Raw genomic sequence first — 13,810 nt, forward strand, 5'->3', positions numbered from 1 at the left:
GTTTTGAGATATGGAGGTAATAATATCAAAGTCGTGCTAGTTGAGTAGTTGTGAATTTGAGAAATGCTTGTGTTGAAGTTTGCAAGTCCCGTAGCATGCACGTATGGTAAATGTTGTGTAACAAATTTGAAACATGAGGTGTTATTTGATTGTCTTCTTATGAGTGGCGGTCGGGGACGAGCGATGGTCTTTTCCTACCAATCTATCCCCCTAGGAGCATGCGCATAGTGCCGAGGTTTTTGATGACTTGTAGATTTTTGCAATAAGTATGTGAGTTCTTTATGACTAATGTTGATTCCATGGATTATACGCACTCTCACCCTTCCATCCTTGCTAGCCTCTTCGATACCATGCATTGCCCTTTCTCACATTGAGAGTTGGCACAAACTTCGCTGGTGCATCCAAACCCCGTGATATGATACGCTCTGTCACACATAAACCTCCTTATATCTTCCTCAAAACAGCCACCATACCTACCTATTATGGCATTTCCATAGCCATTCCGAGATATATTGCCATGCAACTTTCCATCATTCCATTCATCATGACACATTCATCATTGTCATATTGCTTAGCATGATCATGTAGTTGACATAGTATTTGTGGCAAAGCCACCGTTCATAATTCTTTCATACATGTCACTCTTGGTTCATTGCATATCCCGGTACACCGCCGGAGGCATTCATATAGAGTTATCTTTGTTCTAGTATCGAGTTGTAATCATTGAGTTGTAAATAAATAGAAGTGTGATGATCATCATTATTAGAGCATTGTCCCAAGTGAGGAATAAATAAATAAAAGGCCATAAAAAAAGAGAATGCCCCCCAAAAAAGAGAAAGGCCATAAAAAAGGCCCAAAAAATGAGAGAAAAAGAGAGAAGGGACAATGTTACTATCCTTTTACCACACTTGTGCTTCAAAGTAGCACCATGATCTTCATAGTAGAGAGTCTCTCATGTTATCACTTTCATATACTAGTGGGAATTTTTTTATTATAGAACTTGGCTTGTATATTCCAACAATGGGCCTCCTCAAGTGCCCTAGGTCTTCGTGAGCACGCAAGTTGGATGCACACCCATTTAGTTTCTTTTGTTGAGCTTTCATACATTTATAGCTCTAGTGCATCTGTTGCGTCGCAATCCCTACTCCTCGCATTAACATCAATCGATGGGCATCTCCATAGCCCATTGATTAGCCTTGTTGATGTGAGACTTTATCCTTTTTGTCTTCTCCACATAACCCCCTCATTATATTCTATTCCACCCATAGTGCTATGTCCATGGCTCGCGCTCATATATTGCGTGAAAGTTTACAGGTTTGAGATTACTAAAGTATGAAACAATTGCTTGGCTTGTCATCGGGGTTGTGCATGATGAGAGCATTCTTGTGTGACGAAAATGAAGCATGACTAAACTATATGATTTTGTAGGGATGAACTTTCTTTGGCCATGTTATTTTGAGAAGACATGATTGCTTAGTTAGTATGCTTGAAGTATTACTATTTTTATGTCAATATGAACTTTTGTCTTGAATCTTTCAGATCTGAATATTCATGCCACAATTAAGAAGAATTACACTGAAATTATGCCAAGTAGCACTCCGCATCAAAAATTCTGTTTTTATCATTTACCTACTCGAGGACGAGTAGGAATTAAGCTTGCGGATGCTTGATAGTCTCCAAGGTATCTATAATTTTTGATTGCTTCATGCTATGTTATCTACTGTTTTGGGCAATATTGGGCTTTATTATCCACTTTTATATTATTTTTGGAACTAACCTATTAACCGGAGGCCCAGCCCAGAATTGCTGTTTTTTTGCCTATTTCAGTGTTTCGAAGAAAAGGAATATCAAACGAAGTCGAAACGGAACGAAATCAACTGGAGAAGTTATTTTTGGAAGGAAAGCTACTGGATGGACTTGGACCCCACGTCAGGAGCCAAGGGAGGTGCTCACGAGGGTGGGGGCGCCCCCCTAGGGCGCGCCCCCTGCCTCATGGGGCCCCCGAAGCTCCACCGACGTACTTCCTGCACCCATATATACTCACATACCCTAAAACTTACCGAACAGACAATAGATCGGGAGTTCCGCCGCCAGAAGCCTCCGTAGCCACCAAAAACCAATCTAGACCCGTTCTGGCACCCTGCCGGAGGGGGGAATCCTTCTCCGGTGGCCATCTTCATCATCCCGGTGCTCTCCATGACAAGGAGGGAGTAGTTCTCCCTCGGGGCTGAGGGTATGTACCAGTAGCTATGTGTTTGATCTCTCTATCTCGTGTTCTTGAGGTGATACGATCTTGATGTATCGCGAGCTTTGCTATTATAGTTGGATCCTATGATGTTTTCTCCCCCCTCTACTTTCTTGTAGTGAATTGAGTTTCCCCTTTGAAGTTATCTTATCGGATTGAGTCTTTAAAGATTTGAGAACACTTGATGTATGTCTTACCGTGCGTATCTGTGGTGACAATGGGATACCACGTGATTCACTTGATGTATGTTTTGGTGATGAACTTGTGGGTTCCATCCATGAACCTATGCATAGGGGTTGGCACATGTTTTCGTCGTGATTCTCCGGTAGAAACTTTGGGGCACTCTTTGAGGTCCTTTGTGTTGATTGAATAGATGAATCTGAGATTGTGTGACGCATATCGTATAATCATACCCACGGATACTTTGAGGTGACATTGGAGTATCTAGGTGACATTGGAGTATCTAGGTGACATTAGGGTTTTGGTTGATTTGTGTCTTAAGGTGTTATTCTAGTACGAACTCTAGGGCTGTTTGTGACACTTATAGGAATAGCCGAACATATTGATTGGAAAAAATAACTTTGAGGTGGTTTCGTACCCTACCATAATCTATTCGTTTGTTCTCTGCTATTAGTGACTTTGGAGTGACTCTTTGTTGCATGTTGAGGGATATTTATATGATCCAATTATGTTATTATTGTTGAGAGGACATGCACTAGTGAAAGTATGAACCCTAGGCCTTGTTTCAACGCATTGCAATACCGTTTACGCTCACTTTTATCATTAGCTACCTTGCTGTTTTTATATTTTCAGATTACAAAAACTATTATCTACTATCCATATACCACTTGTATCACCATCTCTTCGCCGAACTAGTGCACCTATACAATTTACCATTGTATTGGGTGTGTTGGGGACACAAGAGACTCTTTGTTATTTGGTTGCAGGGTTGCTTGAGAGAGACCATCTTCATCCTACGCCTCCTACAGATTGATAAACCTTAGGTCATCCACTTGAGGGAAATTTGCTACTATCCTACAAACCTCTGCACTTGGAGGCCCAACAACATCTACAAGAAGAAGGTTGTGTAGTAGACATCAGCTAATAATATGCAAAACCCTAAGCTTGGGGATGCTAGTTTTGTTATGTCCTCTACTTGTTGCAATGATCATGATTGGGGTGATTCTTCTTATGATCTTGAAACTTTATTTAAGCCCCATGATGAATATGAGATTGATAATAGTGTTTGCAATATTATTGAAAGTGGGTTTGGAAGAGTGTCAACTTTAGATCCCACATATTTGGAGAATGTTCAATCTTATGAAATTTTTGATAAAAGTGGGTTTGGAGATGTCATAATCCCACTATGTTGGAAGAGTGTCAATTTTGCATGCATGTGGATCGTGTTGAAAATATTTTATGTGATAGCTATTTTGTTGAATTTTCTTATGATACTACATGTAATTATTATGAGAGAGGAAAATATGGTGGTAGAAATTTTCATGTTACTAAATTACCTCTCGTTATGTTGAGATTGCTATTGTTTCTTTCCGCTTCCTTGCATATGCTAATTTTTTCTTGCCTTGATAATTTGTTTTCCTATAAGATGCCTATGCATAGGAAGTATGTTAGACTTAGATGTGTTTGTCACGTGTTTTATGATGCTCTCTTTGTGCTTCAATTCTTGTCTTTCATGTGAGCATCGTTGAAATCTTATGCCTAGCTATAAGGCTTAAAAAATGCTTGTTGGGAGACAACCCAATATTTTTCCTTGCTGTTATTAAATAAATAATTTATATAGCCTCTGTTTTGGTTGTGTTTTTTGTGTTTAATTAGTGTTTGTGCCAAGTAGAACCGTTGGCAAGACTTGGGGAAAGTCTTTTTGATCTTGCTGTAAAAAACAGAAACGTTAGCGCTCACGAGAATTGTTTCCATTTTTATTTGGAAGGTGATATTTAGTTAATTCTTTTTGCAGATGATTAATTGATAAATTACTCACGTCCAGAAGTTTATTTTAGAATTTTTGGGGTTTCAAAACTTGCGTTAGCTACAGATTACTACAGACTGTTCTGTTTTTGACAGATTCTGTTTTTCTTGTGTTGTTTGCTTATTTTGATGAATCTATGGCTAGTAAAAGAGTTTATAAACCATAGAGAAGTTGGAATACAGTAGGTTTAACACCAATATAAATAAATAATGAGTTCATTACAGTATCTTGAAGTGGTGTTTTGTTTTCTTTCGCTAACGGAGCTCACGAGATTTTCTATTTTGAGTTTTGTGTTGTGAAGTTTTCAAGTTTTGGGTAAAGATTTGATGGATTATGGAACAAAGAGTGGCAAGAGCCTGAGCTTGGGGAAGACCATGGCACCCCAAGGTAAAATTCAAGTACACCAAAAAGCCTAAGCTTGGGGATGCCCCGGATGGCATCCCCTCTTTCGTCTTCGTCTATCGGCAACTTTACTTGGAGCTATATTTTTATTCACCACATGATATGTGTTTTGCTTGGAGCGTCTTTTATGATTTGAGTCTTTGCTTTTTAGTTTACCACAATCATCCTTGCTGTACACACCTTTTGAGAGAGACTCACATGATTTGAAATTTATTAGAATACTCTATGTGCTTCGCTTATATCTTTTGAGCTATATAGTTTTTGCTCTAGTGCTTCAGTTATATCTTTTAGAGCACGGTGGTGGATTTGTTTTATAGAAACTATTGTTCTCTCATGCTTCACTTATATTATTTTGGGAGTCCTTTAGAACAACATGGCAATAATAAAAACTTTCATATAAGTGCATCGAATACTATGAGAAGTATGATACTTGATTATTGTTTTGAGATATGGAGATGGTGATATTAGAGTCATGCTAGTTGAGTAGTTGTGAATTTGAGAAATACTTGTGTTGAAGTTTGTGATTCCCGTAGCATGAACGTACGGTGAACCGTTATGTGATGAAGTCGGAGCATGATTTATTTATTGATTGTCTTCCTTATGGGTGGCGGTCGGGGACGAGGATGGTCTTTTCCTACCAATCTATCCCCCTAGGAGCATGCGCGTAATACTTTGCTTTGATAACTTGTAGATTTTTGCAATAAGTATGTGAGTTCTTTATGACTACTGTTGAGTCCATGGATTATACGCACTCTCAGCCTTCCACCATTGCTAGCCTCTCTAGTATCGCACAACTTTCGCCGGTACCATAAACCCACCATATACCTTCCTCGAAACAGCCACCATACCTACCTATTATGGCATTTCCATAGCCATTCTGAGATACATTGCCATGCAACTTTCCATCGTTCCGTTATTATGACACGCTTCATCATTGTCATATTGCTTGCATGATCATGTAGTTGACATCGTATTTGTGGAAAGCCACCGTTCATAATTCTTTCATACATGTCACTCATGCATCATTGCACATCCCGGTACACCGCCGGAGGCATTCACATAGAGTCATGTTTTGTTCTAAGTATTGAGTTGTAATTCTTAAGTTGTAAGTAAATAAAGTGTGATGACCATCATTATTAGAGCATTGTCCCAGTGAGGAAAGGATGATGGAGACTATGATTCCCCCACAAGTCGGGATGAGACTCCGGACGAAAAATAAAAAAAATAAAAAAGAAGAGAAAAAAGAGGCCAAAAGAGAAAAAAAGGGAGAAGTCCCAAATAAAAAAATGAAAATGAGAGAAAAAGAGAGAAGGGACAATGTTACTATCCTTTTTCCACACTTGTGCTTCTAAGTAGCACCATGTTCTTCATAAAGAGAGTCTCTTTTGATATCACTTTCATATACTAGTGGGAATTTTTCATTATAGAACTTGGCTTGTATATTTCAATGATGGGCTTCCTCAAAATGCCCTAGGTCTTCGTGAGCAAGCAAGTTGGATGCACACCCACTTAGTTTTTTTTGTTGAGCTTTCATACACTTATAGCTCTAGTGCATCCGTTGCATGGCAATCCCTACGCACTCACATTGATATCTATTGATGGGCATCTCCATAGCCCGTTGATACGCCTAGTCGATGTGAGACTATCTTCTCATTTTTTTTGTCTTCTCCACAACCACCATTCTATTCCACCATAGTGCTATATCCATGGCTCACGCTCATATATTGCGTGAAGATTAAAAAAGTTTGAGAACATCAAAAGTATGAAACAATTGCTTGGCTTGTCATCGGGGTTGTGCATGATTTAAATATTTTGTGTGGTGAAGATAGAGCATAGCCAGACTATATGATTTTGTAGGGATAACTTTCTTTGGCCATGTTATTTTGAGAAGACATAATTTCTTAGTTGGTATTCTTGAAGTATTATTATTTTTATGTCAATATTAAACTTTTATCTTGAATCTTATGGATCTGAACATTCATGCCACAATAAAGAAAAATTACATTGAGAAATATGTTAGAAAGCATTCCACATCAAAAATTCTTCTTTTATCATTTACCTACCCGAGGACGAGCATGAATTAAGCTTGGGGATGCTGATACGTCTCCAACGTATCTATAATTTTTGATTGCTCCATGCTATTATATTATCTATTTTGGATGTTAATGGGCTTTATTTTACACTTCTATATCATTTTTTGGACTAACCTACTAACCGGAGGCCCAGCCCAAATTGTTGTTTTTTTTGCCAATTTTAGGGTTTCGAAGAAAAGGAATATCAAACGGAGTCCAAATGGAATGAAACCTTCGGGAACGTGATTTTCTCAACAAACATGATCCAGGAGACTTGGAGTGGCCGTCAAGAAACAAGGGAGGAAGGCATGAGGCAGGGGGCGCGTCTACCCCCTGGGCGCGCCCTCCACCCTCGTGGGCCCTCCGTTGCTCCATTGACGTACTTCTTCCTCCTATATATCCACGTACCCCCCAAACTATTGGGAAACGTAGTAATTTCAAAATTTTCCTACGCACACACAGGATCATGGTGATGCATAGCAACGAGAGGGGAGAGTGTTGTCCACGTACCCTCGTAGACCGTTAAGCGGAAGCGTTATGACAACGCGGTTGATGTAGTCGTACGTCTTCACGATCGACTGATCCTCAGTACCGAACGTATGGCACCTCCGCGTTCAGCACACGTTCAGCTCGGTGACGTCCCATGAACTCACGATCCAGTAGAGCTCGGGGAAGAGTTTCGTCAGCACGACGGCGTGGTGACGATGTTGATGAAGTTACTGCAGCAGGGCTTCGCCTAAACACCGCTACAGTATGACCGAGGTGGATTATGGTGGAAGGGGGGCACCGCACACGGCTGGGAGAGATCTTTGTGATCAACTTGTGTGTCTAGAGGAGCCCCCCTACCCCTGTATATAAAGGAGCAAGGGGGAGGCCGGCCGGCCCTTGTTGGCGCGCCTAGGAGGAGGAATCCTCCTCCTAGTAGGAGTAGGATTCCTCCCTTTCCTACTCCTACTAGGAGGGGGAAAGGCAGGGAGAGAAAAAGAAGGAAAGGGGGAGCTGCCCCCCTTCTCCTAGTCCAATTCGGACAGGGGGAAGGGGGCGCGCTGCCTGCCCTAGGCCAGCCCCTCTCTCTTTCCCTTATGGCCCAACAAGGCCCATTAGCCCCCGGGGGGTTTCGGTAACCCCTCCGGTACTCCGGTAAAATCCCAATTTCACCCGGAACTATTCTGATGTCCAAATGTAGGCTTCCAATATATCAATCTTTATGTATCGACCATTTCGAGACTCCTCGTCATGTCCGTGATCAAATCCGGGACTCCGAACTAATTTCGGTACATCAAAACATATAAACTCATAAAACCGATCGTCACAGAACTTTAAGCGTGCGGACCCTACGGATTCGAGAACTATGTAGACATGACCGAGACATGTCTCCGGTCAATAACCAATACCGGAACCTGGATGCTCATATTGGTTCCAACATATTCTACGAAGATCTCTATCGGTCAAACCGCACAACACTATACGTTGTTCTCTTTGTCATCGGTATGTTACTTGCCCGAGATTCGATTGTCAGTATCTCAATACCTAGTTTCAATCTCGTTACCGGCAAGTCTCTTTACTCATTCCGTAATACATCATCCCATAACTAACTCATTAGTTATCATGCTTGCAAGGCATATAGTGATGTGTATTACCGAGAGGGCCCAGAGATACCTCTCCGACAATCAGAGTGACAAATCCTAATCTTGATCTATGCCAACTCAACAAGTACCATCGGAGACACCTGTAGAGCACCTTTATAATCACCCAGTTACGTTGTGACGTTTGGTAGCACACAAAGTGTTCCTCTGGTATTCGGGAGTTGCATAATCTCATAGTCATAAGAACATGTATAAGTCATGAAGAAAGCAATAGCAGTAAACAAACGATCAAGTGCTAAGCTAACGGAATGGGTCAAGTCAATCACATCATTCTCCTAATGATGTGATACGTCTCCAATGTATCTATAATTTTTGATTGCTCCATGCTATATTTTCTACTGTTTTGGACTATATTGGGCTTTATTTTCCACTTTTATATTATTTTTGGGACTAACCTATTAACCGGAGGCCCAGCCCAGAATTGTTGTTTTTTTGCCTATTTCAGTGTTTCGAAGAAACGGAATATCAAACGGAGTCCAAACGGAATAAAATCTTCGGGAACGTGATCCAGGAGACTTGGACCCTGCTCCAAGGAACAAAAGAGGCGGTCACGAGGGTGGGGGCGCCCCTACCTTGTGGGCCCCTCGTTGCTCCTCCAGCGTACTTCTTCCTCCTATATATACACATGTACCCCCAAATGATCAGAACAGTTGCAAAAAACCTAATTCCACCGCCGCATCTTTCTGTATCCATGAGATCCCATCTTGGGGCCTGTTCCGGAGCTTCACCGGAAGAGGACCGTCATCATGGAGGGCTTCTACATCATCCTAGCCCCTCCGATGAAGTGTGAGTAGTTTACCTTAGACCTCGGGTCCATAGTTAGTAGCTAGATGGCTTCTTCTCTCTCTTTGAATCTCAATACAAAGTTCTCCCCCTTTCTTGTGGAGATCTATTTGATGTAATCTTCTTTTTGCGGTGTGTTTGTTGAGACCGATGAATTGTGGGTTTATGATCAAGTCTATCTATGAATAATATTTGAATCTTCTCTGAATTCTTTTATGTATGATTGGTTATCTTTGCAAGTCTCTTCGAATTATCCGTTTGGTTTGGCCAACTAGATTGGTAGTTCTTGCCATGGGAGAAGTGCTTAGCTTTGGGTTCGATCTTGCGGTGTCCTTACCCAGTGACAGAAGGGGCAGCAAGGCACGTATTGTATCGTTGCCATCGAGGATAACAAGATGGGGTTTATTTCATATTGCATGAATTTATCTCTCTGCATCATGTCATCTTGCTTAAGGCATTACTCTGTTTTTAATTAATAATCTAGATGCATGCTGGATAGCGGTTGATGAGTGGAGTAATAGTAGTAGATGCAGAATCGTTTCGATCTACTTGTCACGGACGTGATGCCTATATACATGATCATGCCTAGATATTCTCATAACTATGCTCAATTCTGTCAATTGCTCAACAGTAATTTGTTCACCCACCATAGAATACTTATGCTCTTGAGAGAAGCCACTAGTGAAACCTATGGCCCCAGGGTCTATTCTCATCATATGAATCTCCATCACTTTAATCTTGCTTTGTTTTTACTTTGCTTTTACTTTTTACTTTGCATCTTTATACCAAAAATACCAAAAATATTATATCTATCAGATCTCACTCTCGTAAGTGACTGTGAAGGGCTTGACAACCCCTAATCGCGCTGGTTGCGAGTAGCTATCGCTTTGTGCAGGTACGAGGGACTTGAGCGTGGGCTCCTACTGGATTGATACCTTGGTTCTCAAAAACTGAGGGAAATACTTACGCTACTCTGCTGCATCATCCCTTCCTCTTCGGGGAAAACCAACGCAAGCTCAAGATGTAGCAAGAAGGATTTCTGGCGCCGTTGCCGGGGAGTCTACGCAAAAAGTCAACATACCAAGTACCCATCACAATCCCTATCTCTCGCATTACATTATTTGCCATTTGCCTCTCGTTTTCCTCTCCCCCCAATTCACCCTTGCCGTTTTATTCGCCCTCTCTCTCCCTATCCTCCCTCTCTATTTGCCCTTTTTGTCCGTTTGCTTTTGTTTGCTTGTGTGCTAGTTTGCTTGCTTGTCACAATGGCTCAAAATACTACTAAATTGTGTGACTTCACCAATACCAATAATAATGATTTCCTTGGCACTCCGATTGCTCCTCTTACTGATGCTGAATCTTGTGAAATTAATACTACTTTGTTGAATCTTGTTATGAAAGATCAATTCGCCGGCCTTCCTAGTGAAGATGCCGCTACTCATCTGAATAGCTTCGTTGATTTATGTGATATGCAAAAGAAAAAATATGTCAATAATGATGTCGTTAAATTGAATCTATTTCCTTTTTTGCTTAGAGATCGTGCTAAAGCTTGGTTTTCGTCTTTGCCTAAGAATAGTATTGATTCATGGAACAAGTGCAAAGATGCTTTTATCTCTAAGTATTTTCCTCCCGCTAAGATCATCTCTCTTAGAAACGATATTATGAACTTTAAACAACTTGATCATGAACATGTTGCACAATCTTGGGAGAGAATGAAATTAATGATACGTAATTGCCCTACTCATGGTTTGAATTTGTGGATGATTATACAAAAATTTTTACGCCGGATTGAATTTTGCTTCTAGAAATCTTTTAGATTCGGCCGCGGGAGGCAATTTATGGAAATCACTTTAGGAGATGCTACTAAACTCCTAGATAATATTATGGTTAATTATTCTCAATGGCATACTGAAAGATCTTCTAATAAAAAAGTGCGTGCGATAGAAGAAATTAATGTGTTGAGTGGGAAGATGGATGAACTTATGAAATTATTTGCCACTAAGAGTGTTTCTTCTGATCCTAATGATATGTCTTTGTCTACTTTGATTGAGAACAATAATGAATCTATGGATGTGAATTTTGTTGGTAGGAATAATTTTGGTAACAACGCTTATAGAGGGAATTTTAATCCTAGGTCATATCCTAGTAATCCTTCTAATAATTATGGGAATTCCTACAACAACTCTTATGGAAATTATAATAAGATGCCCTCTAAATTTGAGAATAGTGTTAAAGAGTTCATGAATTCACAAAAGAATTTTAATGCTTTACTTGAGGAGAAATTGCTTAAAGTTGATGATTTGGCTAGAAACGTTGATAGAATTTCTCTTGAGGTTTATTCTTTAAAGCTTAGATCTATTCCTCCTAAGCATGATATCAATGAGTCTCTCAAATCCATGAGAATTTCCATTGATGAGTGCAAGGAAAGAACCGCTAGGATGCGTGCCTCCAAAGATGCCTCTATTAAAGCGTGTTCTTCCAATACCTATGAAAATCAAGATGAAGATCTAAAAGTTATTGATGTGTCCCCTATTAAATCTTTATTTTGCAATATTAATCTTGATGAAACTGAATATGATCTTCCTTTACCTAGAAGGCGTTCTAAAAATTCGGAGTGTTTAGATCTTAATGATGAAATTGATGAAAGTGGGATTGAAAGAAATAAAAATCTAGATGTTGCTAAACCCACTATATTGGATTTCAAGGAATTTAATTATGAAAGTTGCTCTTTAATTGATTGTATTTCCTTGTTGCAATCCGTGCTAAATTCTCCACATGCTTATAGTCAAAATAAAGCCTTCACCGAACATATTGTTGATGCCTTGATGCAATCTTATGAAGAAAAACTTGAGTTGAAAGTTTCTATTCCTAGAAAACTCTATGATGAGTGGGAACCAACTATTAAAATTAAAATTAAAGATCATGAGTTTTATGCTTTGTGTGATTTGGGTGCTAGTGTCTCTACTATTCCCAAGACTTTGTGTGATTTACTAGATTTCCGTAATTTTGATGATTGCTCTCTAAACTTGCATCTTGTGGATTCCACTATTAAGAAACCTATGGGAAGGATTAATGATGTTCTTATTGTTGCAAATAGGAATTATGTGCCCGTAGATTTCATTGTTCTTGATATAGATTGCAATCCTTCTTGCCCTATTATTCTTGGTATTCCTTTCCTTAGAACGGTTGGTGCGATTATTGATATGAAGGAAGAGAATATTAGATTTCCACTTCCATTAAAAAATGGCATGGAACACTTTCCAAGAAAGAAAATAAAATTACCATATGAAACTATCATGAGAGCCACTTATGGATTGCCTACCAAAGATGGCAATACCTAGATCTATCCTCGCTTTTATGCCTAGCTAGGGGCATTAAACGATAGCGCTTGTTGGGAGGCAACCCAATTTTATTTTTATTCCTTGCCTTTTGCTCCTGTTTAGTAATAAATAAATTATTTAGCCTCTGTTTTGGTTGTGTTTTTTGTGTTTAATTAGTGTTTGTGCCAAGTAGAACCGTTGGGAAGACTTGGGGAAAGTCTTGTCGAACTTGCTGTAAAAAACAGAAACTTTAGCGCTCACGAGAACCGCTGTCATTTTTATTTGAAGAGTGTTATATAGTTAATTCTTTTTGCAGATGATTAATAGATAAATTACTCACGTCCAGCAATTTATTTTAGAATTTTTGGGGTTCCAGATATTGCGCTAGCTACAGATTACTACAGACTGTTCTGTTTTTGACAGATTCTGTTTTTCGTGTGTTGTTTGCTTATTTTGATGAATCTATGGCTAGTAAAATAGTTTATAATCCATAGAGAAGTTGGAATAAAGTAGTTTTAACACCAATATAAATAAATAATGAGTTCATTACAGTACCTTTAAGTGGTCTTTTGTTTTCTTTCGCTAACGGAGCTCACGATTTTTCTATTTTGAGTTTTGTGTTGTGAAGTTTTCAAGTTTTGGGTGAATTCTTTTGATGGATCATGGAACAAGGAGTGGAAAGAGCCTAAGCTTGGGGATGCCCATGGCACCCCCAAGATAATCCAAGGACACCAAAAAGTCAAAGCTTGGGGATGCCCCGGAAGGCATCCCCTCTTTCGTCCACTTCCATCGGTAATTTACTTGGAGCTATATTTTTATTCACCAACATGATATGTGTTTTGCTTGGAGCGTCTTGTATTATTTGTGTCTTTCTGTCTTAGTATACCACAATCATCCTTGCTGTATACACCTTTTGAGAGAGCCATACATGAATTAAAATTTTATAGAATACTCTCTGTGCTTCACTTATATCTTTTGAGCTAAGTAATTTTGCCCTATGTGCTTCACTTATATCTTTTGAGCTAAGTAATTTTGCTCTATATGCTTCACTTAGATCTTTTAGAGCACGGTGGTGGATTCGTTTTAAAGAAACTATTGATCTCTCATGCTTCACTTAAATTATTTTGAGAGTCTCTTAATAGCATGGTAATTTGCTTAATAATAATATGCTTGGTATTCAAGATTTATGAAACTTTCTTTTGAGTGTGTTGAATACTAAGAAAAGATTGAAGCATGATAATTGTTTTGAGATATGGAGGTGATAATATTAAAGTCATGCTAGTTGAGTAGTTGTGAATTTAAAGAATATTTGTGTTAAGGTTTTTGATTCCCGTAGCATGCACGTATGGTGAACC

This window comes from Triticum urartu, chromosome 3A (genome assembly GCF_056163025.1).
Source record: "Triticum urartu cultivar PI428250 chromosome 3A, HENAU_Tu73, whole genome shotgun sequence".
NCBI classification, from domain to species: Eukaryota; Viridiplantae; Streptophyta; class Magnoliopsida; order Poales; family Poaceae; genus Triticum; species Triticum urartu.